The 25,829-nt window shown below is 44.7% G+C and overlaps 1 protein-coding gene across 1 annotated transcript in view; it reads left to right on the forward strand.

Annotated features, from left to right (window-relative positions):
* The window catches only part of LOC115482281 (sodium channel protein type 4 subunit alpha-like), a 295,820-nt gene that overhangs the window by 143,110 nt on the left and 126,881 nt on the right, over positions 1-25,829 (forward strand). The gene's annotated exons all lie outside the window — the stretch shown is intronic.

Genomic DNA, 25,829 nt, shown 5'->3' on the forward strand with positions numbered 1-25,829 from the left:
ATCCTACGAGACTTCATGGCTTTGGGTCAGAGGGTGAAGCATCTAGGTGCACAGGCGGTGTTCTTATCAATCCTCCCTGTCAAAGGTAAAGGTCGAATGAGAGAAGCTCGCATCTTGGAGATAAATGCGTGGCTGCGTGGTTGGTGCCGACGAGAGGGCTTTTGGTTTCGTAGACCATGGGATGATTTTCCAAGAGGCACTGAGCAGTGATGGTGTCCATCTGTCAAGGAAGGAAAGGAGTATCTTCAGCAACAGGCTGGCTAAAGTACTAAAGAGGGCTTTAAACTAAAATTGATGGGGATGGGTATAAAAGGCCGCAAAGCCATAATTAACCCCAAGGAAGGTAGGACATCTAATGCCTCTGTAGAAGGGAATAAAAAGAGTAAAATCTGGAGAGCCTTGTATACCAATGCCCGTAGTATGGGAAACAAACTTCTAGAACTTGAGGCTACAATGATGGAAGTGGACTTGGATTTAGTGGCGGTCACGGAGACGTGGTTCACAGAGAACAATGACTGGGATGTTGTATTTCCTGGCTGTAATCTATTCAGGAAGGACAGAGTAGGAAAAAAGGGTGGAGGTGTGGCATTATACAGTGGTGGAAATAAGTATTTGATCCCTTGCTGATTTTGTAAGTTTGCCCACTGACAAAGACATGAGCAGCCCATAATTGAAGGGTAGGTTATTGGTAACAGTGAGAGATAGCACATCACAAATTAAATCCGGAAAATCACATTGTGGAAAGTATATGAATTTATTTGCATTCTGCAGAGGGAAATAAGTATTTAATCCCTCTGGCAAACAAGACCTAATACTTGGTGGCAAAACCCTTGTTGGCAAGCACAGCGGTCAGACGTCTTCTGTAGTTGATGATGAGGTTTGCACACATGTCAGGAGGAATTTTGGTCCACTCCTCTTTGCAGATCATCTCTAAATCATTAAGAGTTCTGGGCTGTCGCTTGGCAACTCGCAGCTTCAGCTCCCTCCATAAGTTTTCAATGGGATTAAGGTCTGGTGACTGGCTAGGCCACTCCATGACCCTAATGTGCTTCTTCCTGAGCCACTCCTTTGTTGCCTTGGCTGTATGTTTTGGGTCATTGTCGTGCTGGAAGACCCAGCCACGACCCATTTTTAAGGCCCTGGCGGAGGGAAGGAGGTTGTCACTCAGAATTGTACGGTACATGGCCCCATCCATTCTCCCATTGATGCGGTGAAGTAGTCCTGTGCCCTTAGCAGAGAAACATCCCCAAAACATAACATTTCCACCTCCATGCTTGACAGTGGGGACGGTGTTCTTTGGGTCATAGGCAGCATTTCTCTTCCTCCAAACACAGCGAATTGAGTTCATGCCAAAGAGCTCAATTTTTGTCTCATCTGACCACAGCACCGTCTCCCAATCACTCTCGGCATCATCCAGGTGTTCACTGGCAAACTTCAGACGGGCCGTCACATGTGCCTTCCGGAGCAGGGGGACCTTGCGGGCACTGCAGGATTGCAATCCGTTATGTCGTAATGTGTTACCAATGGTTTTCGTGGTGACAGTGGTCCCAGCTGCCTTGAGATCATTGACAAGTTCCCCCCTTGTAGTTGTAGGCTGATTTCTAACCTTCCTCATGATCAAGGATACCCCACGAGGTGAGATTTTGCGTGGAGCCCCAGATCTTTGTCGATTGACAGTCATTTTGTACTTCTTCCATTTTCTTACTATGGCACCAACAGTTGTCTCCTTCTCGCCCAGCGTCTTACTGATGGTTTTGTAGCCCATTCCAGCCTTGTGCAGGTGTATGATCTTGTCCCTGACATCCTTAGACAGCTCCTTGCTCTTGGCCATTTTGTAGAGGTTAGAGTCTGACTGATTCACTGAGTCTGTGGACAGGTGTCTTTCATACAGGTGACCATTGCCGACAGCTGTCTGTCATGCAGGTAACGAGTTGATTTGGAGCATCTACCTGGTCTGTAGGGGCCAGATCTCTTACTGGTTGGTGGGGGATCAAATACTTATTTCCCTCTGCAGAATGCAAATAAATTCATATACTTTCCACAATGTGATTTTCCGGATTTAATTTGTGATGTGCTATCTCTCACTGTTACCAATAACCTACCCTTCAATTATGGGCTGCTCATGTCTTTGTCAGTGGGCAAACTTACAAAATCAGCAAGGGATCAAATACTTATTTCCACCACTGTATGCTAAGAATGATATCCAAGTGACAGAACTGCAGGACATGTGGGGTATGGAAGAAGCGCTGTGGGTTAAACTGGAAAGAGGGAAAGGAAAATGTATCTATATCGGAGTGATATACAGCCCACCCTCACAGTCGGAGGAAATGGACAGGGACTTAATTGAAGACATTCGCAAGATAGCTAGGAAAGGGGAAGTACTACTGATAGGTGACTTCAATATGCCGGATGTTGATTGGGGTGTCCCGGCTGCGGGGTCGTCTAGAAGCAAAGAGATCTTAGATTCCCTACAGGAAGAATTGTTCTGACAGTGGGTGACGGAACCGACGCGGGATGGAGCTGTTCTGGACCTGGTGCTTACGAATGGCGAGTTCGTTTCTGACATCAAGGTGGCGGACCATTTGGCGTTTAGTGATCATTGTATGGTATGGGTCAATATTAAAACAGAAGAGAGGGCTCACTCGAGATTGAAGGTCCTGGATTTCAAAGGAACTAACTTTGCCGAGATGGGGGAATTTGTCAAGGAACAGTTAGCGGGATGGGAACAGCTGAAGGATGTAGAACAGCAATGGACGAGACTGAAAAGAGCTATATTAAAGGCGATTAACCTTTATGTTAGAAAAGTACATAAAAGTAAGAGGAAAAGAAGACCTCTCTGGTACTCAAAAGTAGTAGCTGAAAAGATAAGGGAAAGGAGGCTAGCCTTTGCACGTTATAAGACGACTCAGAAAGATGAAGAAAGGAGAGAATACCTAAATGAAGAGAAGCTGGAAAAGCTATCAGGAAAGCAAAGCAGCAAATGGAGGAAAAGATAGTTAATACGGTAAAATTGGGGGACAAGACCTTTTTCAGATATGTAAGTGACAAGAGGAAGTGCCATAATAGCATTGGGAGGCTCAAAGCTGAGGGAGAGAAATATGTGGAAGATAAGGATAAAGCTGAACTGCTTAACAATTATTTTAGCTCTGTGTTCATGAATGAAAAACCTGGGGTAGGGCTGCAGAGAGCAAAGGCTAAAGGGGATGGAGGCATGGTAGACCAAGGCCTGGGGGGGGTAACGGTGCAAGGGCCGCTTGATAACAGTGATCATAATATGATCAGATTTGATATTGGCATTGAAGTAAGTGAACTTAGGAAATCAAATACACTAGCGTTTAACTTTAGAAAAGGTGATTACGACAAAATGAAAAAAATGTTGAAAAAAAGACTGAAAGGTGCAGCTCGCAGGGTAAAAAACTTGCATCAGGCGTGGATGCTGTTTAAAAACACCATCCTGGAGGTACAGGACAAATATATTCCGCGTATTAGAAAAAGGGGAAAAAAGACCAAACGTCAGCCGGCGTGGCTAAACAGTAAGGTAAAGGAAGTCATTAGAACCAAAAAACAATCATTCAGAAAGTGGAGAAGAGAACCAACTGAAGGTAACAAGATAAAACATAAGGAATGCCAAGCCAAATGCAAAGCGGCGATAAGGGCAAAAAAGGACTTTGAGAAAAAGTTAGCGTTAGAAGCGAAAATACATAGTAAAATTTTTTTAGATACATTAAAAGTAGGAAGCCAGCTAAAGAATCGGTTGGGCCGCTGGACAAAAATGGTGTTAAAGGAGTGATCAGGGATGACTGAGCTGTAGCGGAGAAATTAAATGAATTCTTTGCCTCGGTCTTCACCGAGGAGGATTTGGGAGGGACACCGGTGCCGGAAAGCGTATTTCAAGCAGGCAAGTCGGAGAAACTAAACAAATTCTCTGTAAACTTGGAGGATGGAATGGGTCAGTTCTGCAAACTGAAGAGTAGTAAATCACCAGGACCTGATGGTATTCATCCCAGAGTATTAATAGAACTGAAAAATGAACTTGTAGAGCTACTGTTAGTAATATGCAATCTATCCCTAAAATTGAGTGTGGTACCGGAAGACTGGAGGGTAGCCAATGTTACGCCGATTTTTAAAAAAGGTTCCAGAGGAGATCCTGGAAATTACAGACCGGTGAGTCTGACATCGGTACCGGGCAAAATGGTAGAGGCTATTATCAAGAATAAAATTACAGAGCACATACAAAAACATGGACTGATGAGACAAAGTCAGCATGGATTTAGTGAAGGGAAGTCTTGCCTCACCAAACTACTGCATTTTTCTGAAGGGGTGAACAAACATGTGGACAATGGGGAGCCGGTGGATATTGTGTGTCTGGATTTTCAAAAGGCGTTTGACAAAGTGCCTCATGAAAGACTCCTGAGGAAACTGGAGAGTCATGGGATCGGAGGTAGGGTATTACTATGGATTAAGAGCCGGTTGAAAGATAGGAAGCAAAGAGTAGGGTTGAATGGTCAGTATTCTCAGTGGAGAAGGGTAGTTAGTGGGGTCCCGCAGGGGTCTGTGTTGGGACCGCTGCTTTTTAACATATTTATGAATGACCTAGAGAAGGGAGTAACTAGTGAGGTAATTAAATTCGCAGATGACACAAAATTATTCAGGGTCGTCAAGTCGCAGGAGGAGTATGAAAGATTACAGGAGGACCTCGCGAGACTGGGGGATTGAGCTTGCAAGTGGCAGATGAAGTTCAATGTTGACAAGTGCAAAGTGATGCATTGGGTAAGAGGAACCCGAATTACAGCTATGTCATGCAAGGTTCCGCGTTAGGAGTTTCGGACCTAGAAAGGGATCTGGGAGTCATCGTGGATAAGATGTTAAAAACTTCTGCTCAGTGTGCTGCGGCGGCTAAGAAAGCGCACAGAATGTTGAGTATTTAGGAAAGGGATAAGTACATAAGTACATAAGTAATGCCATACTGGGAAAAGACCAAGGGTCCATCGAGCCCAGCATCCTATCCACGACAGTGGCCAATCCAGGCCAAGGGCACCTGGCAAGCTTCCCAAACGTACAAACATTCTATACATGTTATTCCTGGAATTTTGGATTTTTCCAAGTCCGTTTAGTAGCGGTTTATGGACTTGTCCTTTAGGAAACCGTCCAACCCCTTTTTAAACTCTGCTAAGCTAACCGCCTTCACCACTTTCTCCGGCAACGAATTCCAGAGTTTAATTACACGTTGGGTGAAGAAAAATTTTCTCCGATTGTTTTAAATTTACTACACTGTAGTTTCATTGCATGCCCCCTAGTCCTAGTATTTTTGGAAAGCGTGAACAGACGCTTCACATCCACCTGTTCCACTCCACTCATTATTTTATATACCTCTATCATGTCTCCCCTCAGCCGTCTCTTCTCCAAGCTGTATAGCCCTAGCCTCCTTAGTCTTTCTTCATAGGGAAGTCGTCCCATCCCCGCTATCATTTTAGTCGCCCTTCGCTGCACCTTTTCCAATTCTACTATATCTTTCTTGAGATGCGGCGACCAGAATTGAACACAATACTCAAGGTGCGGTCGCACCATGGAGCGATACAACGGCATTATAACATCCTCACACCTGTTTTCCATACCTTTCCTAATAATACCCAACATTCTATTTGCTTTCTTAGCCGCAGCAGCACACTGAGCAGAAGGTTTCAGTGTGTTATCGACGACGACACCCAGATCCCTTTCTTGGTCCGTAACTCCTAACGTGGAACCTTGCATGACGTAGCTATAATTCGGGTTCTTTTTTCCCACATGCATCACCTTGCACTTGCTCACATTAAACATCATCTGCCATTTAGCCGCCCAGTCTCCCAGTCTCGTAAGGTCCTCTTGTAATTTTTCACAATCCTGTCGCGATTTAACGACTTTGAATAACTTTGTGTCATCAGCAAATTTAATTACCTCGCTAGTTACTCCCATCTCTAAATCATTTATAAATATATTAAAAAGCAGCGGTCCTAGCACAGACCCCTGAGGAACCCCACTAACTACCCTTCTCCATTGTGAATACTGCCCATTTAACCCCACTCTCTGTTTCCTATCCTTCAACCAGTTTTTAATCCACAATAGGACATTTCCTCCTATCCCATGACCCTCCAATTTCCTCTGTAGCCTTTCATGAGGTACCTTGTCAAACGCCTTTGAAAATCCAGATACACAATATCAACCGACTCCCCTTTGTCCACATGTTTGTTCACTCCTTCAAAGAATTGAAGTAAATTGGTCAGGCAAGATTTCCCCACACAAAAGCCATGCTGACTTGGTCTCAGTAATCCATGTCCTCGGATGTGCTCTGTAATTTTGTTTTTAATAATAGCCTCTACCATTTTCCCAGGCACTGACGTCAGACTCACCGGTCTATAATTTCCCGGATCTCCCCTGGAGCCTTTTTTAAAAATGGGCGTTACATTGGCCACCCTCCAATCTTGGATGGAAAACAAGCACGAGGATGTTATAATGCCGTTGTATCGCTCCAAGTTGCAACCGCACCTCGAGTATTGTGTCCAATTCTGGTCGCTGCATCTCAAAAAAGATATAAAGGAATTAGAAAAGGTGCAGAGAAGGGCGATGAAAATGATAAAGGGAATGGAACAACTTCCCTATGAGGAAAGGCTGAGAAGGTTAGGGCTCTTCAGCTTGGAGAAAAGGCGGCTGAGGGGTGATATCATAGAAGTCTACAAGATAATGAGTGGAGTAGAGCGGACAGATGTGAAGCGATTGTTTACACTTTCAAACAACAACAAAACCAGGGGACACAAGATGAAGCTAGAATATGGTAGATTTAAAACAAATCAGAGAAAGTTTTTCTTTACTCAGCGCTTAGACAGACTCTGGAACTCGTTGCCGGAGAATGTAGTGACAGCAGCTGGCCTTACGGAATTTAAAGGGGGTTTGGACAGATTCCTGAGGGAAAAGTCCATTGAACATTATTAATTTGGGGGGGGGGGGGGGTTGCCGGGTTCTTGAAGCCTGGATTGGCCGCTGTCGGAGACAGGATGCTGGGCTTGATGGACCCTTGGTCTTTTCCTAGTATGGTGGTACTTATGTACCCATTTACAGAGGACTGTGTTCGGGAGGAGCTTGCCACACTAAAAGTAGATAGAGCGATGGGGCCTGATGGGATACACCCGAGCGTGCTTAAGGAACTCGGAGAAGTTCTGTCGGCTCCGCTGACAGACCTCTTCAATGCTTCCTTAGAAACTGGAGTGGTCCCGGTGGACTGGAGAAGGGCGGATGTGGTTCCTTTGCACAAGAGTGGAAGTAAGGAGGAGGCAGGGAATTACAGACCTGTCAGTCTGACCTCGGTGGTGAGTAAGCTAATGGAAACGCTTCTAAAGAGGAGGATTGTGAGATTTCTTGAACTACATGGAATCGGTGACCAAACAGTTGGATGTGGGAGGGGCACTTGATGTGGTATACTTGGATTTCAGCAAAGCCTTTGACACAGTTCCGCACAGGCAACTGATAAATAAATTGAGTGCCCTCGGTGTGGGACCTAGAGTAACTGATTAGGTAAAAAATTGGTTGAATGGTAGGAGACAGAGGGTGGTGGTAAATGGAACTTGCTCTGAGGAAAAGGATGTCGTCAGTGGAGTACCGCAGGGATTGGTCCTAGGGAAGGCTCTTTTAACATCTTTTTGAGCGATATTGCGGAAGGGCTGTCTGGTAAGGTTTGTCTCTTTGCGGATGATACTAAACTCTGCAACAGGGTGGACACCCTGGAGGGTGTGAATTGCATGAGGAAGGACATAGCGAAGCTAGAGAAATGGACCGATATTTGGCAACTAAGGTTTAATCCCCAAAAAATGCAGAGTCATGCACTTGGGTCGCAAAAATCCGAGGGAACGGTACAGTATAGGGGGTGTAGTGCTTCAGTGTGCGAAGGAAGAGCGGGACTTGGGGGTGATTGTGTCTGATGACCTTAAAGCTTACAAACAGTTAGAAATAGCGACGGCCAAAGCCAGAAGGATGCTTGGGTGCATAAAGAGAGACATGACCAGCAGGAAAAAGGAGGTGATAGTGCCATTGTATAAGTCTCTGGTGAGGCCTCATTTGGAGTACTGTGTGCAGTTCTGGAGACCGCACCTACGGAAAGATATAAACAGGATGGAGTCGGTCCAAAGGGTGGCTACACAATTAGTAAGCAGTCTTGAATGCAAAAATTATAGGGACAGGCTTATGAACCTCAACATGTATACGCTGGAAGAGAGGAGGGAGAGAGGAGACATGATAGAAACGTTTAAATATCTCAAGGGCATTTATGTACAGGAAGAGAGCCTTTTTCAAATGAAGGAGAGCTCTGGAATGAGGGGGCATATGACAAAGTTAAGAGGGAATAGGCTTAGGAGTAACCTAAGGAAGTATTATTTCACAGAAAGGGTGGTGGAGGCGTGGAATGGCCTCCCGGTGGAGGTGGTGGAGTCAAGGACTGTTCCAGAATTTAAAAAGGCATGGGATAAGCATGTGGGATCGCTTAGGAACAGGAAGAATTAGGGGTTACAGAAGATGGGCAGACTGGATGGGTCATTTGGCCTTTATCTGCCGTCATGTTTCTATGTAAGTTGCACACATGCATGTATAAAATATTCAAATACACGCATACATGTTGGCATCTAGTTTATGGAACTGCTCCCATAGGGGGTGCGGTTTGAATACACAGCAGAGCAGCAATGTATGTGGAAAGTTTCATAGCTTCTCTTTTAAAGTTTATGACACAGTTTACCCCTCCTATTTGTGCAGCTGGGGTTTGGGGGCAGAAATGGCACAGAGTCGATATTCCACTGGTGGCAGTCAGCAGTTTATTTTTTTAGCTGCTGGCGGTGTTCTTCCCGGATATTCAATGCCTTTCCATGTTCAAACACCAGCATTGAATACCCGGGTTCATGCAACCGGCTACCTCTTATGTGGTTAAGTACCACATTCAGCACTTTAACTGCATTAAGATAGGACTGGCTTTCATGCAGTCTGATTTAAGTGCTGAATATCAGCACTTAACTGCATAATTGCCAGCTCCACCCCCGATCTGCCACAAAATAGCTAGCTTTGAGTTTAGCAGTCCGTTGTGGTATTCAGTGGCACTAACCAGTTAATTGCCACTGAATATCAGCAGATAGCACCGAACAAGTGATTTAACCAGCTAGGATCTGTTTCTGGCTGGTGAAATCGCTTTGAGTATTGACCCCCTACCTGCATACTTTTCTCCCTTGACCCAAGCACACCCTCGAGAACACCTATTTTAACAGAAGCCAATACAGCCAGGCGGTGGAATAACGTGGTTACACTTAGACACTCTTTCCAAAAGCAATTTTCACACCCAGAGATCTAAGAACTTAACTTTTTCTTCAAGAGATTTCAAATTGGCAAGGCCAAAAATGGGCCATCAGGTTATTTAAAATGACTGAAAGTAAAGTTATAAATGAAGAAGTTCTGAGAGAAGAGGACATCTCTGTGGGTAAGTGACCTTATTCTATTCTGAGCTTGGTAACTTAAAGATTAGGGTTTAAAAGAAGAATTGTAGGATATTGATAAAATATTAAAATTAAAAAAAAAAGGCTAGCAAACTTTATAAGCTAGTCTCCATAGGTTTAGAAGGCACAGAAGGGCCCAGTTCAGTCCTCATTCCAGCTCACCCTCCACAACTCCCGCCCACCCCTAGCGCAACTTTTCATTTACAGTCAGTTATTCTAATTAAGACGGGAATTTTCAATTTTCATTAGTCTGAATTACACTTAATTAGTTTCTAAGAAGCAAACCCTAAATAAATTGCAAATTACAACAATCAAAACATCATTATATTCATCTGATATCCCTATTGCCTTAAGAAGTTTTAATTAAACTCTATAATATTAAGATGCAGACAGTAGTCCAGCAGCGAGAGGGGTGCTATCCAGTCTTTTGCATTGAGTGTCACATGTATGATTATCTCCCATTTGGTGAGACGTCATATGTGTGTGCTCGATGCAAAGAACTCCTAAGAGAATGAGTCCGTTCTCTTGAGGCTAGAGTAGCGGAAGAGCTGAGGGAGACAGAGGTACATAGAGGAGGCCTACAGGGACAACGTACAGAAGTACCACCTGTGCTGCCTTGGAGGAAGGAGGCCTCCTAAAAGAACAGCATCAACCTGGTGAGGCTGGAAGTAATCCTGCAGACAGGACCAGAACACAAGGGAATGCAATATCCTCTCGCACCGAGGATGTGTCTCCAGGAGCTATTGCCCAGGTGGGAAGGGTTAGGACAGCTGTTGTAGTGGGTGATTTGATTAGTAGGCTTGTAGACAGCTGAGTGGCTGTTGGAATTGAAGATTGCCTGGTGCGAACATGGCGGACCTCAAGCGTCACCTAGATAGGATTTTAGATAGTGCTGGGGAGCAGCTGGCTATCTTGGTACATGTGGGTACCAATGACATAGGAAATGTAGGACAGAGTTTCTGGAAACCAAATTTAGGCTCTTAGGTAGAAAGTTCAAATCCAGAACCTCTAGGGTAGCATTTTCTGAAGGGCTATCCGGTTCATACGCAGGGCCCAAGAGACAAGCAGAGCTCCGGAGATGATGGTGCAGGGTGGAGGGTTTTAGATTTGTTAGGAACTGGGCAACATTCTGGGGAAGGGGGAGCCTATTCCGAAAGGATGGGCTCCACCTTAACCAGGGTGGGACCAGGCTGCTGGCATTGGAGTTTAAAAAGGAGATAGAGCAGCTTTTAAACTAGAAACTGGGGGAAGGCTGACAGTCGCTCAAAAGCGCATGGTTCAGAATAAGGTATCTTAAAGATATCACCAAAACAAGGAAGATAGGGTATCCCGATAGTGAGGTTGCAAAAAAGATCATAGTAGATCAGGTGTCCTTAAATAAAAATAAAAATCAGACAAAGGATTGCAATTTAATACAGTCAAGTACTGAGCATCATGTAAATAGGAACAACAAACAGTTTGAAATGTCTATATGCAAATACCAGAAGCCTAAGAAATAAGATGGGAGAGTTAGAATATATTGCACTAAATGAAAAATTGGATATAATAGGCATCTCTGAGACCTGATGGAAGGAGGATAACCAGTGGGACACTGTCATAACGGGGTACAAATTATATCGTAGGGTTGATCGAATTGGTGGAGGGGTAGCATTGTATATTAAGGAGGGCCTTGAATCAAATAGTGTCACGATTGCAGCCATGTCTCAGGCGCTCATTCATTTCGCCACCTGGTGGTTAGACCTGTCACCTGGTGGCTGCAGCGGGCTGTCTGGTTGTTGTTTCCCCTGTTCCAGAAGTCATACCGGTCCGGTCCGGATCTTCCAGCCTTCCCGACTGGCTTGGGACTTTTAGAACTTAGCAGCACCCTTACCTGGTGAACTCCCTTGTCAGTTGCCTTTATGAACTACCTGGATACTTTCTACTTTGCCTTGGCAACAGAGGTCATCTGATGAGCTTCTCGTCGGTGACAGTTGTTGCAGTGCTTCCTGATCTCCTTATCCTGTGGTGGACCGGCCCTGCTTGTTTCCTTGGTTTACTTCTCTGCTCGCTGCCTGCTCTGACTTCTGCTGGTATCCTGACTACGCTCTGCTCGCTGCCTGCCCTGACTTCTGCTGGTATCCTGACTACGCTTTGCTCGCTGCCTGCCCTGACTTCTGCTGGTATCCTGATTACTTCTGCTGGCTGCCTGCCCAAGACTCGGCGTGGTTCCTGGTTTATTTCTACTGGTTGCTGCTGTAAGCATTTATAGGATGAATAACTCTGCTGGGCAAAGCTACCCAATGAGTAATTCCCAGGTTCCGTTTACAGGAGTCTGGCTAAACCAACTTCCTAGCTCTGTCCAGGGGTTATATATTATAAAGGAACCTGGCTGTTCTGGGCCTACACCAGAACTTTTCTTCTGTTAGAGAGAACTGGAATAAAAGTAAAGTCACTGCTGTGAAATATATTAATTTATTATATAGGTAAGAAAATAGAATAATACACCCTATACTACAGCTCAGCTGTACAAATGTAGCTCCCAGAGCTCTGGTACAAACAGAAAGTTGAATCTGCTTGGTCACTGAAGTGCAGGGTCTTAGTTCACAGACTCCATCTTGACATAGTTGTATACACAGGCTGAGATCAGCAGAGTGAGGCTCACATGGAAATAGCCCTACACTGCCCGCCTAAGACTCTGTGTGGTTTCCTGGAAGCCTCTACTGTGTCCTGCCCTGCCTGTTCCAGCTTGCTCTACTTCAGCTGCAGCTTCAGTCCGGCTGCTCCAGTCCTGGTTGCATTAGACTGTCTGTGTTCTGCCTTGTCTCTTGTTTTGGGGTGATTCTCCTGCCACTGCCATTCCTCGGCAGCGGCCCAAGGGCTCACGTATCCTCACTAACGTGACAAATAGACTGAAAATTCTACAGTAAACAGAACACATCTAGGAATCCCTGTGGACTGAAATTCCATGTGTAAAGGGGAAAAGGATAGTGATAGGAGTGTACTACTGTCCGCCTGGCCAGGATGAACAGACGGATGCAGAAATGTTAAAGGAAATTAGAGACGCAAACAAACTGGGCAACACAATAATAATGGGTGATTTCAACTACCCCGATATTGACTGGGTAAATGTAACATAGGGGCATGCTAGGGAGGTAAAATTCCTTGACGAAATCAAGGATTGCTTTATGGAGCAGCTGGTACAGGAGCCAACAAGAGAAGAAAAATTGTACACCTAGTTCTGAGTGGAGCGCATGATCTGGTGCGGGAGGTAATGGTGATGTCAAATGTCAAGTCAAATGCAAAGCGCTGATAAGGAAGGCAAAGAGGGACTTTGAAGAAAAGATTGCGTTGGAGGCAAAAACACATAGTAAGAATTTTTTTTTAGGTATATTAAAAGCAAGAAGTTGGCAAAAGAATCGGTTGGACCGCTAGATGACCGAGGGGTAAAAGGGGCAAACAGGGAAGACAAAGCCATAGAGGAGAGATTAAATGAATTCTTTGCTTCAGTTTTCACAGAGGAAGATTTGGGAGTGATACTGGTGCCAGAAATGGTATTCAAAGCTGACAAGTCGGAGAAACTGGATGAAATCTCTATACACCTGGAGGATGTAATGGGGCAATTTGACAAATTGAAGAGTAGCAAATATCCTGGACCGGATGGTATTAAAAAATGAACTGGAGAAACTATTGTTAGTAATATGCAAATTATCTTTAAAATCAAGCATGGTACCGGAAGATTAGAAGGTAGCCCATGTATCGCTGATATTTTTAAAAGGTTCCAGAGGGGATCCAGGAAATTGTAGACCGGTGAGAGCTTGATGTCGGTGCCGGGCAAAATGGCAGACTATTATAAAGAACAAAATTACAGAGCATATTCAAAAGCATGGACTAATGAGACAAAGCCAACATGGATTTAGTGAAGGGAAATCTTGCAACATCAATCTACTACATTTCTTTGAAGAGGTGAACAAACATGTGGATAAAGGCGAGCCGGTTGATATTGTGTATCTGAATTTTCAAAAGGCATTTGACAAAGTATCTCGTGAAAGACTCCAGAGGAAATTGGAGAGTCATGGGATAGGAGGTATTGTCCTATTGTGGATTAAAAACTGGTTAAAGGATAGAAAACAGAGTACTACTACTAATCATTTCTATAGCGCTACAAGGCATTCGCAGCGCTGTACACCATACACAAAAAAGACAGTCCCTGCTCAAAGAGCTTACAATCTAGATAAGACAGGTAAACAGACAGAACAATTAAGGGTAAGGGAATAAATAGGTGAGGTTAAAGGACAGGGCAAGTGAGTAGTGGTTAGGAGTCAAAAGCAGTGGTAAAGAGGTGGGCTTTAAGTTTGGACTTGAAAATGGCCAAAGATGGGGCTAGACGTACAGGCTCGGGTAGTCTATTCCAGGCGAGAGGTGCAGCAAGATGGAACGGAGTCTGGAATTAGCAGTAGAGGAGAAGGGGATAGATAAGAGAGATTTATCTACAGAACGGAGTACCCGAGAGGGAGCGTAGGGAGAGACAAGAGTGGAGAGGTACTGGGGAGCAGCAGAGTGAATGCACTTATAGGTCAATAAGAGAAGTTTGAATTGAATGCGGTAACGTATAAGGAGCCAGTGAAGTGACTTAAGGAGAGGGCTAATGTGAGCATAGCAACTTTGGCGGAAAATGAGTCGCGCAGCAGAGTTTTGAACTGATTGAAGAGGAGAGAGATGGCTAAGAGGGAGGCCGGTGAGAAGCAGGTTACAATAATCAAGACGAGAGGTGATAAGAGTGTGAATAAGCGTTCTGATAGAGTGCTCAGAGATGAAGGGACGGATTTTGCTAATGTTATAGAGAAAGAAACGACAGGTTTTGGCAATCTGTTGAATATGAGCAGAGAAGGAGAGAGAGGAGTTAAAGATGACCCCAAGGTTACGAGCTGATGAGACAGGGAGAATGAGAGTGCCATCCACAGAAATAAAGAAAGGGGGAGAGGAGAGGTAGGCTTAGGGGAAAAGATGAGAAGCTCAGTTTTTGCCATGTTAAGTTTTAGATGACGTTGGGCCATCCAGGCAGCTATGTCAGATAGGCAGGCTGAAACCTTGGACTGGATGTTGGTTGAGATTTCAGGGGTAGAGAGGTAAATTTGGGAGTCATCAGCATAGAGATGGTATTGACAGCTGTGTGATGATATCAGAGAACCAAGGGAAGAAGTGTAGATGGAGAAAAGGAGAGGACCGAGAACAGAACCCTGAGGTACACTGATTGGTAGAGGGATAGAAGTAGAAGAGGAGCCACCAGAGTGTACACTAAAGGTGCGAAGCAAGAGGTAAGAGGAGAACCAGGAAAGAACAGAGCCCTGGAATCCAAATGAAGACAGCATATCAAGAAGTAGACTGTGATCGACAGTGTCAAAAGCGGCGGATAGATCGAGAAGGATGAGGATAGAATAGAGACCTTTGGATTTGGCCAGGAACAGGTCGTTGGAAACTTTTGCAAGAGCAGTTTCAGTTGAATGAAGAGGGCGAAAGCCAGATTGGAGTGGGTCAAGAACAGCATGAGATGAGAGAAAATCAAGACAGCGGCGGTGAACGACGCATTCAAGAAACTTGGAAAGGAAGGGGAGGAGGGACATAGGTCGATAGTTGGAAGGACAGGTAGGTCAAGTGAAGGCTTCTTCAGGAGCGGTGTGACCACAGCATGTTTGAAAGCATCAGGAAAGGTCACAGTGGAAAGAGAGAGTGAGGATATGACAGATAAAAGGGGTGAGAGTAGGAGAGATGGTGTTAAGAAAGTGTGTAGGAATGGGATAAGAGGAGCAGGTAGTTCGTTTTGAGGAGGAGAGAAGATGAGATGTTTCTTCATCAGTGACCTCAGGAAAGGAGGAAAAGGACAGAGGGGTTGAGGAAATAGGGGAACGGACAAGGGGAGGGAAAAGAGGAAGGATAGGCAGGGGTCGTTTGGTAGAGAATTCAAGATTTTCCTTCTGAACCTTGTCTTGAAAGAACTCAGTTAGGGTCTGGGGAGATAGTGAGGGGGGAGTTGGGGGTGGAGGCACCTTGAGGAGAGAGTTTAGTGTGGTGAAGAGAAGTCGAGGGTTTGAGCCGAATTAGTCACCTGGATGTAATAGTCTTGTTTGGCAAGCAATAGAGCAGATTGGAAGGAGGTCAACATGAACTTAAGTATGAGAAGTCAGCAAGGGTACAAGATTTCAGCCAGAGGTGTTCGGCGGAATGGGTACAGGAACGTAGGTAGCGGATTTTAGGGGTTAGCCAGGGCTGGGGTTTGGTACGTCTTATAGGACGGGGCATGAGAGGTGCAAGAGTGTCTAAGGCAGAGGATAGAATAGTATTGTAGGAAGAGACGGCATCATTGACAGATTTGGATGGTGTAGTGGTAGAGAAGAGGTTCAAGACATTGGGTAGTAGGGTCGATGGCCTGGAGATTCCTAGATAAGTTGGTTAAGATAGGACGCGATTGGGCGGGAGGAAGTTTAAGAATAAAGGTTTGCATCATGCAAATAGGAACAACAAACATACTCTGAAATGTCTATATGCAAATGCTAGGAGTCTAAGAAATAAGATGGGAGAGTTGGATTATATTGCACTAAATGAAAAATTGGATATAATAGGCATTACTGAGACCTGGTGGAAGGAGGATAACCAGTGGGACACTGTCGTACTGGGGTACAAAGCATATCGTAGTGATAGGGTGGACCGGACTGGTGGAGGGGTAGCATTGTATATTAATGAGAGCCTTGACTCAGATAGATTACAAATTCAGCAGGACACAAATCCCACCTTTGAATCATTGTGGGTTGAAATTCCATGTATAAAAGGGAAAAAAATGGTGATAGGAGTGTACTACCGTCCGCCTCGCCAGGATGAGCAGGTAGACACAGAAATGATAAAAGAAATCAGAGACGCGAACAAAATGGGTAATGCGATAATAATGGGTGACTTCAATTACCCAAATATAGACTGGGGTAAATGTAACATCGGGACACGCTAGAGAGGTGCAATTCCTTGATGAAATCAAGGATAGCTTTATGGAGCAGCTGGTGCAGGAGCCGACGAGAGAAGGAAAAATTCTAGACTTGGTCCTTAGTGGAGCGCATGATCTGGTGAGGGACGTTATGGTACTAGGGCCGCTTGATAACAGTGATCATAATATGATCAGTTTTGATATCAACCTTGAAGTAACTATATACAGGAAGTCAAATACATTAGCGTTTAACTTTAAAAAAAGGAGACTATGATAAAATGAGAAGAATGGTTAAAAAAATACTTAGGGGGGCAACTGAGAGGGTAAAAACTGTACAACAGGCATGGATGCTGTTCAAAAGTACCATCCTAGAGGCCCAGGCCAAACATACTCCGCGAATTACAAAAGAAAGACGGAACTCCAAAAGACAGCCAGCGTGGTTGAAAAGTGAGGTGAAGGAAGCTATTAGGGCTAAAAGAAACGCCTTCAGAAAATGGAAGAAGGAACCATCTGAAAATAACAAGAAGCAGCTTGGCTTAGTCACCGGACCAGACCGGGGTCTTCTTCTACATTGCCATTCCCAGCTGCTGTGCGTTGTCAGCTGCTTCGTGTTGGAGAGACTTTTCGAGTATGGCTGCACCTTGCTGCGAACTTGCTTCTTTTTGAGTCGCCGGATCCAGCTGATGTCGTCTGCCTCCGGTGACCTCTTTCACTCTTCAGGCCGCATACTGCTGCTTCTTCTGCACCTCACCTGCATTTTCTGGGTATTACTACAGTTACCAATTATGGATTGCCTTGCCGAAAGTTGCCCAAGCCACTCTGATCTGTCTCAGCAACTGGTCTTCCACAGTCCATGTAATGTAATTGTAATTGATTCCTGTGCATTGTAAGCCACTTTGAGTCTGCTTAATGTGGAAGAAAGTGGGGTATAAATATTCATAAATAAATAAATAAGGAGTGTCAAAGCAAATGCAAGGCGCAGATAAAGAAGGCCAAGAGGGATTACGAAAAAAAGATAGCAGTAGAGGCAAAAAAACATAGTAAAAATTTTTTTCGGTATATTAAAAGTAGGAAGCCGGCAAAAGAATCGGTTGGGCCACTGGATGGCCGAGGGGTAAAAGGGGCGATCAAGGAAGACAGAGAGATTAAATGAATTCTTTGCTTCGGTCTTCACCGAGGAAGATTTGGGTGGGATACCGGTGTCGGAAATGGTATTTCAAGTGGACGAGTTGGAGAAACTTACTGAATTCACGGTAAACCTGGAGGACGTAATGGGGCAGTTCGGCAAATTGAAGAGTAGCAAATCACCTGGACCGGATGGTATTCATCCTAGAGTACTGATAGAACTGAAAAATGAACTTGCGGAGCTAATTGATATGCAATTTATCCAAAAAATCAAGCGTGGTACCGGAAGATTGGAGGGTGGCCAATGTAACGCCGATTTTTTAAAAAGGTTCCAGGGGAGATCCGGGAAATTATAGACTGGTGAGTCTGAAGTCGGTGCCGGGGAAAATGGTAGAGGCTATTATTAAAAACAAAATTACAGAGCACATCCAAGGACATAGATTACTGAGACCAAGTCAGCACGGCTTTAGTGTGGGGAAATCTTGCCTGACCAATTTACTTCAATTCTTTGAAGGAGTAAACACACATGTGGACAAACGCCGGTTGATATTGTGTATCTGGATTTTCAAAAGGCATTTGAAGGTGCCTCACGAAAGGCTACAGAGGAAATTGGAGGGTTATGGGATAGGAGGAAATGTCCTATTGAGGATTAAAAACTGGTTGAAGGATAGGAAACAGAGAGTGGGGTTAAATGGGCAGTATTCACAATGGAGAAGGGTACATAAGTACATAAGTAGTGCCATACTGGGAAAGACCAAAGGTCCATCTAGCCCAGCATCCTGTCACCGACAGTGGCCAATCCAGGTCAAGGGCACCTGGCACGCTCCCCAAACGTAAAAACATTCCAGACAAGTTATACCTAAAAATGAGGAATTTTTCCAGTCCATTTAATAGCGGTCTATGGACTTGTCCTTTAGGAATCTATCTAACCCCTTTTTAAACTCCGTCAAGCTAACCGCCCGTACCACGTTCTCCGGCAATGAATTCCAGAGTCTAATTACACGTTGGGTGAAGAAAAATTTTCTCCGATTCGTTTTAAATTTACCACACTGTAGCTTCAACTCATGCCCTCTAGTCCTAGTATTTTTGGATAGCGTGAACAGTCGCTTCACATCCACCCGATCCATTCCACTCATTATTTTATACACTTCTATCATATCTCCCCTCAGCCGTCTCTCTCCAAGCTGAAAAGCCCTAGCCTTCTCAGCCTCTCTTCATAGGAAAGTCGTCCCATCCCCACTATCATTTTCGTCGCCCTTCGCTGTACCTTTTCCAATTCTACTATATCTTTTTTGAGATACGGAGACCAGTACTGAACACAATACTCCAGGTGCGGTCGCACCATGGAGCGATACAACGGCATTATAACATCCGCACACCTGGACTCCATACCCTTCTTAATAACACCCAACATTCTATTCGCTTTCCTAGCCGCAGCAGCACACTGAGCAGAAGGTTCAGCGTATCATCGACGACGACACCCAGATCCCTTTCTTGATCCGTAACTCCTAACGCGGAACCTTGCAAGACGTAGCTATAATTCGGGTAGTTAGTGGGGTTCCTCAGGGGTCAGTGCTAGGACCGCTACTCTTTAATATATTTATTAATTATTTAGAGATGGCAGTAACTAGCGAGGTAATTAAATTTGCTGATGACACAAAGTTATTCAAAGTCGTTAATTCGCAAGAGGATTGTGAAAAATTACAGAAGGACCTTACTAGACTGGGAGACTGGGTGGCTAAATGGCAGATGACGTTTAATGTGAGCAAGTGTAAGGTGATGCATGTGGGAAAAAAGAACCCGAATTATAGCTACGTCATGCAAGGTTCCACGTTAGGAGTTACGGACCAAGAAAGGGATCTGGGTGTCGTCGTTACACTGAAACCTTCTGCTCAGTGTGCTGCTGCGGCTAGGAAAGCGAATAGAATGTTGGGTATTATTAGGAAAGGTATAGAAAACAGGTGTGAGGATGTTATAATGCCGTTGTATCATTCCATGGTGCGACCGCACCTTGTGTCCAATTCTGGTCGCCGCATCTCAAGACGATATAGTGGAATTGGAAAAGGTGCAGTGAAGGGCGACAAAAATGATAGCGGGGATGAGACAACTTCCCTATGAAGAAAGACTAAGGAGGCTAGGGCTTTTCAGCTTGGAGAAGAGACGGCTGATGGGAGACATGATAGAGGTATATAAAATAATGATTGGAGTGGAACATGTGGACGTGAAGCGTTTGTTCACGCTTTCCAAAAATACTAGGACTAGGGGGCATGCGATGAAACTACAGTGTAGTACATTTAAAACAAATAAGAAAAAAAATTTTCTTCACTGAATGCGTAATTAAACTCTGGAATTCGTTGCCGGAGAACGTGGTGAAGGCATTAGCTTGGCAGAGTTTAAAAAGGGCTTGGACAGTTTCCTAAAGGACAAGTCCATAGCCCACTACTAAATGGACTTGGGAAAAATCCACAATTTCGGGAATAACATGTATAGAATGTTTGTACGTTTGGGAAGCTGCCAGGTGCCCTTGACCTGGATTGGCCGCTGACGGGGACAGGATGCTGGGCTTGATGGGCCTTTGGTCTTTTCCCAGTGTGGCATTACTTATGTTATTAGATAATGGTCAGAGAGGGGAAGATTTGAAGTAAGGGAATTGGAGGGAGAGCAGTTATAGGGGAAGATAAGGTCAAGACAGTGACCATTTTGGTGGGTAGGGGAAGTGGAGCATAGTTTAAGATTGAAGGAGGATGTTAAGGTGAGGAACTGGGAGACGTAAGACATGGAGGGATCAGTGGCGTAGGAAGGGGAGGCGGGAGGGGCGGTCCGCCCCGGGTGCACGCGCTCGGGGGGTGGCGGCCCCGCTGGTTCCCTGCTCTCTCTGCCCTGGAACAGGTTACTTCCTGTTCCGGGGCAGAGAGAGCAGGGAACCAGCGGGGCCGACGCAGCTCTGAGTGACGTGCACTCGGGGCGGATCGGTCCTCCAGCAGGTAAGAATGTGCTCCGGGGGGGGGGGGGGGTGTGCCGCAGAGGGGGGGGGGTCACGCCTTGCTGCACCCGAGGGGGGGGGTGCGCAGCGGCGACCCGCCCCGGGTGCCATTAGCCCTCGCTACGGCACTGGGAGGGATCAATGGCATGAATGTTAAAGTCGCCAAGGATGAGGGAGGGGGAGGAAGGATCATGAAAGAAGGAAAGCCAAGCGTCAAAGTCACAGAGAAAGGATGAAAAGGATTTATCAGGGGGACGATAAATAACTGCTATTCGAAGAGGCAAAGGTGTGAATAGGCAGAGTGGACTTCAAAGGAAGAGAAACAGAGAGACTGAGGTGTAGGGTTAAATGGTCAGTATTCTCAATGGAGAAGGGTACATAGTTGGGTTTTTCAGGGTTCTGTGCTGGGGCCGCTGCTTTTTAACATATTTATAAATGATTTAGAGATGGGAGTAACTAGCGAGGTAATTAAATTTTCTGACGACACAAATTTATTCAAAGTTGTTAAATTGTGAGAGGATTGTGAAAAATTACAAGAGGACCTTACGAGACTGGGAGACTGGGCGGCTAAATGGCAGATGACATTTAATGTGAGCAAGTGCAAAGTGATGCATGTGGGAAAGAGGAACCCGAACTATAGCTACGAAATGGAAGGTTCCACGTTAGGAGTCACCGACCAAGAAAGGGATCTCGGCGTCGTTGTTGATGATACATTGAAACCTTCTGCTCAGTGTGCTGCAACAGCTAAGAAAGCAAATAGAATGTTAGGTATTATTAGGAAAGGAATGGAAAATGAAAGTGAGGACTTTATAATGCCTTTGTATCAGTCCATGGTGCGACCGCACCTCGAATATTGTGTTCAATTCTGGTCGCTGCATCTCACAAAAGATATAGTGGAATTAGAAAAGTTACAGAGAAGGGTGACGAAAATGATAAAGGGGATGGTACAACTTCCCTATGAGCAAAGGCTGAAGTGGCTAGGGCTCTTCAGCTTGGAGAAGAGACGGAGAAGGGGAGATATGATAGAGGTCTATAAAATAATGAGTGGAGTGGAACGGGTAAACGTGAATTGTTTGTTTACTCTTTCAAAAAATACTAGGACTAGGGGGCATGAGATGAAGCTACAAAGTAGTAAATTTAATACGAATCAGAGAAAATGTTTCTTCACTCAATGTGGTAAATGTGGTAAAGGCGGTTAGCTTAGCTGGGTTTCAAAAGGGTCTGGACTGCTTTGTAAAGGAAAAGTCCATAGACCATTATTAAACTGACTTGGGAAAATTCACTGCTTATTTCTGGGATAACTATCATAAAATGAATTGAGCTTTTCAGGGATCTTGCCAGGTATTTGTGTGACCTGGATTGGTTATTGTTGGAAACAGGATACTGGGCTTGATGGACCTTTGGTCTGTCCCAGTGTGGCAATACTTATGTACTTATGCACTTAGATAGTACAGATACACAGTAAAATAGTAGATGTCAGCAAATAAAGACTGAATTGACCCATCCAGTCTGCCAAGTAAAGAGGTTTGAGTTACAACCAGCATCCTGTGCATGTTACCTCTATGAGATTAAGAAATATTTAAACCTTTTGGGCTATTCAGGGTTCTTCCCCTGGCAATGACAATATTAGCCTAGGAAAACAGCTCAGCAGCCCTGTACATGTGCCCCTTCAAATATTAATTGGCATCAAGAGGTTATTACCTACTAAATCACTTTGCCAGTTATTTGGCAAGAGCTTTTAATGTTGTTGAGCTAATATGCCACTCCCTTCCTATATGATGCCTTATCCAGTTACTGTGCAGCACAGAAAGCCATACGCTTGCGGAAAAAAAGGGACACTGTCCAAAAAAAAAAGGCCTGGCATTCCTTCTACTAAGCCCCTGATTTTACATGGATGTATAGAGATTAGCAGGGAAATGGAGAGTCGATCTAAGCTCTCATCTCCAGCCCAAAATCCAGATGCTCGTTCCTGGGCAGAATGTGAGGCTGCAACCTAGAGTCTCTGTTTTCTCTGAATGTGGGCAATAGCATGTCCATGGCCTTTCCACCCCCCATGGGCACAAATATTTCTGGGTAAGTTTACTTAGCTGTAAAAAGTTTTATTTTGCCAACCCACAAGCAAAAGTTGGTGAGCTGCAAGCTTAGGCTGCTTGTTTATTATGCTGATAATATTTTCCTGCTTGAGGAATGTGCGTAACTTTCTAGTATTTGGTATTTGTCCTTGTAAAAGATGTTTGACTCAGGTATCGTAAGCGGTTCATAAGCATGTGGCCAGCTGTACCTCTACTAATACTTATTTCTAAAGCGCTGTACACTTGAACAGACAAACAGGACAAATAAGGGATAAGGACAAAGAGTAGAAAGATTCCGGAATCTGAAAGAGTAGCAAGATTCTGTGTGGAACCCAAAGAATAGCAAGATTCCGGAATCCCAAAGACTACTACTACTTATCATTTCTATAGCGCTACTAGACGTACGCAGTGCTGTACACTTGAACATGAAGAGACAGTCCCTGCTCAACAGAGCTTACAATCTAACCAAGACAGACAAACAGGACAAATAAGGGAAAAGGACAAAGAGTAGCAAGATTCTGGAATCCCAGAGTAGCAAGATTCCGTGCAGAATCCCAAAGAGTAGCAAGATTCCGTGCAGAATCCCAAAGAGTAACAAGATTTTACTACTTATCATTTCTATAGTGTTACTAGACGTACGCAGCGCTGTACACTTGAACATGAAGAGACAGTCCCTGCTCAACAGAGTTTACAATTTAATTAGGACAAACAAGAGATAAGGGAATATTAAAGTGAGGATGATAAAATAAGGGTTCTGAACAAGTGAATAAGGGTTAGGAGTTAAAAGCAGCATCAAAAAGGTGGGCTTTTAGCTTAGGCCACCCCTGCACTTCAATCCCTCCAGGACAGTCTTCAAGTGCAGGGGTGGCCTAATGATTTGAGCACTGGGCTATGCCCCAGTGAAGCCAGGGTTTAAATCTCACTGCCACTGGTTGTGATCTGGGGCAAGTCACTTAATTCTGTGTATCCTCAGGTGCAAACTTAAGGGCTGATGATCAAAACTTGGTACAGAACAACAATGCCCTAATGTTCAAAGCTAATGAGATGCAAATATAGGCACACTCATAGCTTTAAGCATTAGGGAGTTTGGCAGGAGGATTGTGCTTGGTGCTTGCACAGAAGAGTTCAGCGGTAAGCTCAAATCCTGTGCGCATGCGCCTGGTAAAACCCGAACTTGAAACACACATTGGCATCTGTTTTCTGCAGCCTAAATATAAGCGTTTTAATTTTTTTCTGGATGCTTATATTTAGATGCAGGTAACAGATGCCAATGTGTGCTTCACGTTCGGGTCTTCTGTTTCTCACAACCTGCGCTCGAGGGTTTGCATGGGCTTCCTTCTGCTTCCAAATTTTGCAGCGAGAAGCATGAGAATCATGGGAAATCCTCTCTTCCAACACCCTAATGCCTGCTCGGACCAGTAAGGCACCTTTGTTTCAGGCGCTCCTTTCTGGTCATTGGGGAGAATATAAAATGACCTCATTTAAATAAGTTGACAACATTTGTATGCTATTGGTGCTAAGGCCTGGTGTGTTCGTTCTTCGCTGCGCTAGACCACTCTGATCATTCTACGCTGGTAAATGCAGGCGCTAGTATGGCACTATTGGTCTCTAGCGCCCATCAGTGGTGTACCAAGGGGGGGGCGGTGCACGCCTGTCCGCTACGTTCATTCTGTGCTCCCTCTGCCCCGGAACAGGTTACTTCCTGTTCCGGGGCAGAGGGAGCATGGAAACGAACGAAGCGGACAGGCGTGCACCCGGGGGGGGGGGGGGGGGTCGTGCTGCACCCGTGTCAGCCCCCCCTAGGAACGCCACTGGCGCCCATGTTTACTTTTGATCATTAGCACCCTAGATTGTAAGCCCTCTGGGGATGAGTTTGCCTTGAGCTACTACTGAGAAAGGTATGAGCTAAATTCAAATCCCTTGTCCTTCTCTATATCCATATGAGCCTGACATATGACTTCTCCTTTCTTTCTTCCCCTAAAAAGGACTATTGATGTCTCATCATATACAGTATAGGACTAACAGTCAATGCATGAATTAATTGCACTAACAATTCTAACCCTTGCTGTGTCGACAGTTTTCAATGTAACTATGGAGCTAATTTTCAAAAGAGAAAGACGTCCAAATTGGTATTTTCAAAACCAATTTTTAGACGTTTTTCTATGAAGTCTGTTAGAAGTGCGTTCAAATCAGAAGGGAGCAGGTCAGAGGCGGGATCTGGGCATTCCTAACCCTTGGACGTTTTCAGTCATAATGGAACAAAACCAAACTGTCCAGGGCTAAAACTAAAACTTTTTGAGCTAGACCTGTTTTTCTAACTAATAAGGCACAAAAATGTGACCTAAATGACCAGATGACCACTGGAGGAAATCAGGGATGACCTCCCCTCCCACCCCCCAAAAAATGTGATTAAAAACATTGCTTGCCAGCCTCTGTTATTATACTCAGGTCCATTAGAGCAGCATGCAGCTCCCTAGAGAAGTCTAGTGGTGGGGGCAGTGCAGTGAGACAGGTGAACCCAGGCTCATACCTCCCCCTACCTGTTACACATGGAGCAAACTGTGACCCCACCAAAACTTAATAGAAACCCACTGTGCGCACATATATGTGCCCCCTTCACCCGTAAGGGCTATGGTAGTTGGGGGTGATGTGTTTTGGGTGGGTTTGGGGGGCTCAGCAGACAAGATAAGGGATTAATAGTGAGAACTGTACCTGGGAGCATTTTATAACATCCATGTCCCTAGGGAGCCCTATTGCTTTCCTGGGATGTCAGGGGGACCAGTCTACTAAAAATGCTGGCTCCTCCTACACCCCAATGGCTTGATTTTGTGTGTTTTGCACTCGGATGTTTGTTTTTCAAAAATGGACCAAAAAACAAAACATCCAAATCACAAAACCTTGTTCAAAACAGTATTTAAAAAAAAAAAAAAAAAAAGATAGATGTTTTTCTTTTTTGAAGACCTTCTTTTCTATTCAGATTTTGGCCGTTTTTTGCAAAACATCCAAAGTCGGACTTAGACGTCATATTGAAAATGCCCCTCCACATCTCACCAGTGCCTTTTCATGCAATTCAGAAATATGCTGCCCTGCCACACCCACCAAGTGTTGCTGCCTTTGCATTTCTGAAGAATTCATTTGAAAAGTACTCTAGTCTTGCTTAGATGAATGATGCTATACATTCACATTATTAATATGTATTT

The sequence above is a fragment of the Microcaecilia unicolor genome, chromosome 12 (genome assembly GCF_901765095.1).
Source record: "Microcaecilia unicolor chromosome 12, aMicUni1.1, whole genome shotgun sequence".
In the NCBI taxonomy this organism is placed as follows: domain Eukaryota; kingdom Metazoa; phylum Chordata; class Amphibia; order Gymnophiona; family Siphonopidae; genus Microcaecilia; species Microcaecilia unicolor.